The 4,549-nt window shown below is 41.2% G+C and overlaps 1 pseudogene; it reads left to right on the top strand.

The window, feature by feature from the left end:
* Nucleotides 1-1,870: 1,870 nt before the first annotated feature.
* Nucleotides 1,871-2,509, top strand: LOC119055230 (SAP domain-containing ribonucleoprotein-like; annotated as a pseudogene).
* The last annotated feature ends 2,040 nt before the right edge of the window (nt 2,510-4,549 follow it).

Genomic DNA, 4,549 nt, shown 5'->3' with positions numbered 1-4,549 from the left:
TGAGTCCTTAGGGCTTGCACTCAACATGGGAGGAGTGTGTGGGTAGAACAGGTGTGAGCAGGTCAGAGAGTCAGCATTCATGAGGCCTGCTCACACCTGGTCTACCCACAGGGAGAGGCAGAGGGAGGCTCCAGAGAAGGCCTAGGAGCTGGGCTAGGGTCTTACGGAGCCTTGCTTTGCCTTTCCTGCCCTTTTAACTGGGAGAAGGCTCTTACCCGAGCTCCTTGCTTTCCATCTCAGCCCACGTCACCTACTCAGAGTGGCCTTTCGGGCCCTCTATTTGAAGTAACCCCCATATACATTGAAAGTACTAATTACCCTGTTTATCTCCTATAAAGCAGTTATTTTTCTGAAATTATCTTTTTGTTTACTTATCTATTATCTGTTCTCACTTTTTTTCTGGTCTTTGTGATATCAATGGCCTTTTCTGATTTGTTCTTCTTCATGTCTCTATGACTCAGCCCTATGCCTTGATGTAACAGGTGCACAATGAACAATTGATGTATAAATGACTAGGAACATAGATTTCAACTGTAGAATTGGAACTATGAGTTGTATGTGGTGCAAGGAGCTAGGAGATTTTGTGGTGTCTTGACATTCTGCAGCAGAGTGAAGATTTTTCTAGTGCCATCAGAGGCAGGGTCTGCCCCTCCCTGGGATCAGGAGGCCCTAACGTGCCTATTTATTACACCTGTACTTCAGTGAGTTTGGAAAACCAAGACTTAGCATCTGGGTTGGGGTCCAATCTTAGTGTAGGATAAGGTATTATGTGCTGAGAGTGTAAAGAGGCCTTGGCTACATCAGACACCTCTGTGATCTATGAGGATGGGCTTTGACATCTCTTATGGATATTGTTTCACAGCTATTGATTATCTGCCAGATTCCAGGAAATATGAATGAGGTCTTTAAGACAGGAAGAAGTGGCTGCTGCTAAAGCACTGGGTTTTTAATAGAGAGTTTTGGAGGGGGCTAATGAAACAAGAATTTATTTTCAATCACGTCTATACAGTTGAAAGATTTGATTTAGATTCTGTAAAAAGGTAGGGCATTGCAGTTATGCATGAATATTAGTGTTAGGACATTATGTTTTTTCCATAAAGTTTATCAATGGAAGTCTAACAAGATGATATAATTATACAGGTTTCTTTCACTTTCTCTTCCTTTTGGGCTACCTTTCTGAGGAAAACATATGATATATTTTCATTTAAACAGGAAGAGTTTCTGAGAAGGAAGTTGGAGTGCAGTTTGGAAGAAGGCAGAGAAGTTGCTCAGTTGTAAGTATTAACTTTCTCACTAGAACTTCAAATTTTACTCAATGGCTAGATTTTTGATAATACTGCGTTAATAAATGTATTGCAAGTTCTTCTGTATATACCCAGAAAACTTTTTTCTGGAATGGTCATTTCTTCAATGGTTTTACTCTAAGAATAAATTTCTTTTTGCACAACCAGGAAACGTCCCTCTCTAACGGTCAGGTTTCAGCAATCTCAGACTAAACAAATGAATCTAACTTTGGTAACTTGTGGTCCACCACAGATTCTTCCTCCTATATTTATGAATGTATTATGTGCACTCTATTCTGAGGGAAATTGAGTAATGAAACTAAGGAGAAAGAAAGCTATTTCCATCTTCCAGGCTGCATCTGCCATTGTCCAGTTTGTACTTTACATTACTATGTTAGAGGTAAGTCGGTTCCCTTTGCTCTGTCTCTTCTCCCAGCCTCACCTCTCACACTGGGATCTCCCTTGTACATTGTCCATAGTAACTTTGAAATGACCAGTTGCAAGGGCTTCATAAAATACTTCTTTTCCTATAGACTTTCTTATCTGTATCTTATAATAAAAATAATGTAAAATAGAGAGGTAACAAGATGGCGGCAGAGACGGTAGATCCAGAGCTCCATAAACTGAAGCTTGCTGAACTAAAGCGGGAATGTCTTGCTCATAGTGTGGAGACTAAGGGAATAAAACAAGGTGCAATCAACAGGCTCCAGGCCTACCTTGAAGGGCATGCTCAACAGGAGGCAAATGAAGAAGATGTACTGGGAAATGAAACAGAGGAAGAAGAACCAAAGCCCATAGAACTGCCTGTCAAAGAGGAAGAACCCCCTGAAAAAACTGTTGATGTGGCATCAGAAAAGAACGTGGTAAATATGGCATCTGAAATACCACAGACTGAGAGAATGCAGAAGAGAGCTGAATGAGCCAATGTACCTGTGAGCTGGGAGAGTAAGAAAGCTGCCTGGGCAGCTAGATTTGGGATTTCTTCAGTTCCATCAAAAAGCCTGTCATCTGACACCAAGCCTATGGTTAACCTGGACAAGCCAAAGGAAAGAGCTCGAAGATTTGGTTTGAAAGTCTCTTCAATGTCCAGAAAGTCTGAAGATGATGAGAAACTGAAAAAAAGGAAGGAACGATTTGGAATTGTTACAAGTTCAGCTGGAACAGGAACCACAGAGGGTACAGAGGCAAAGACGAGGAAAAGAGAACGCTTTGGGATTGCCCGATGAGAAACTCAGTGTTCTCTGTTCTCCAGTGGTTTTCATCTCTCTGATTCTGCTTGGTCGCGTATATTCCTAAACACACAGTTTTGTGCCTAGGTTCTGCCTCGCATTAAAAGAGTATGTACCCCAGGTGCACCGATGAAGTACAGTAGCAGTTTGACTTCTTGCTGTTCCAACTTTAAGATTATTGTTGTTGTTGTTATAATTATTTTTAAATTATTTTGCTTGTTAATAAAAAATAGAGAAGAGAAAAAATAATGTAAAATAGCATGAATGCTACAATAAAAATATTTATATTGAACATAATTAATCAGATTCAAGTTAAATTCCTAAAACTGTTCTTAAAGTGGAATTTATTTTTAGGTTGTTTAAGCCCATATTGGACTCTCAGCCCTGAGCAGAATTTGTGACTTGGAATCAACTGCATTACTTCCCAGAGCTGCAGACACATGCCCTTCACCTTCCCCAGGGGCGCTCAGGATCTGGGCCTCTGGGGGCAAGGCTCTTGTGTTTGCTCACCCAGCCTTCTCTAAAGATGTTTGCTCTAAAATATGTGGATTATATGTGAAGATGTAATTTCTGGAAAATTGTCCGACTTTGTCACTTTCATTTGCTTCGGGATCTTTACTTCTGATTAATTGAACAGTGAAAACTAATCTTTTTAATATTCTTCAAATTGCATTTGTGCAATGTTTGAAGAGTTTGTGTTAAGCAGTCCATGTTAAAACTGTGTGCAAATTTTATCTAAACACTTTTATAAAATATTAACTACTAATCTATGTTTCTAAAACATTTCTCTTTTTATTTAGGGGACTCTTCACGCCCCCGGGAAGCTCCACCTGGAGGACAAGCCTGGAACCCATCTTTGTGGCAGTTGCGGCTTCAGTGGATTGTTGGGATTGGAAGTGACTGGACATTGTGGGTGGCATTGAAAACTTATGCCTAATAAAAACCTGCACGGGGTGTTTATAGCGGCTTTACTCATAACTACCAAAACTTGGAAGCAAATACGATGGCCCGCAGCAGGTGAATGGATAAACCGTGGTACCTCCAGGCAATGGAGTGTTATTCAACATTGAAAATCAGCTAGCTGTCAAGCCATGAAAACACATGAAGGAAACTTAACTGCGTATTACTAAGTGAAAGAAGCCGGTCTGAAGGGGCCACACAACTGTGTGATTCTCACTGTATGCCATTATGGGAAAGGCAAACTGTGGAGACAGTAGAGAGACTAGGAGTATGAGCGCGGCGGGAACAAATAGGCAGAGCACAGAGGATTTTTAGGAAAGTGAACTATTCTGTGTGATACCACAATGATGGGTGCTTGTCCACACATGTCGAAACCCATAGAATGTAAAACAGCAAGAGTGAATCGGGTGTAAAAACCACACCACTCTGGTGGGGATAGTGATAGCTGGGAGGCTACACATGTGCAGGGCGGAGAAGGTGTTTGGGAACTCTGTACTTGCCATTTCCTTTCTGCTCGGTTTTACTGTGTATCTAGAGTTTCTCCCCCGAACCAAAGGAGGAGGAGGAGGGGGAGGAAGAAGAAGAAGAAGAGGAGGAGGAGGAGGAAGAGGAAGAAGAAGAAGTTGTTTATTAATGAACAAAAATTGTTGGTGGGTATTTGGAATTGAGAAACCATTTGACATACTGGAAATAACACGGTCCTTGAATCACAGAGATATCATTTCAATCTTGACTCTTCCACTAATAACTGTGAAACTTAACTTCTCTGGGTCCCGTTCTTCTCAAGAACAAATTAGGTGAATAATTGTTCAGGATGGATATAAGAACTAACTGAGATAACCTCTTACACGCTCAGTAAATATTATAGGAGCTGTTATTTGTCATTTGCTTTGGGTTGGGGACCCAGAGAGTCTTTACACCCGTGGGAGAACAAGGAAGCCCTGCAAAGATGGCAGACAAACCCACCCCCTTTCAGAGGCAGGGTGCAGCACGTGGAGAAAAGATGAAGTCTGACCAGTCTCCTGTAGATCGTGTTTTAACATTTTACTTTTTACGCTAGCAGTGATAATGTGAGAT

The sequence above is a fragment of the Artibeus jamaicensis genome, unplaced genomic scaffold, assembly GCF_021234435.1.
Source record: "Artibeus jamaicensis isolate MK-2021 breed Jamaican fruit bat unplaced genomic scaffold, CSHL_Jam_final contig_466, whole genome shotgun sequence".
NCBI classification, from domain to species: Eukaryota; Metazoa; Chordata; class Mammalia; order Chiroptera; family Phyllostomidae; genus Artibeus; species Artibeus jamaicensis.
The sequence above is the reverse complement of the archived record's forward strand: the minus strand, read 5'-3'. Positions and strand labels throughout refer to the sequence as shown.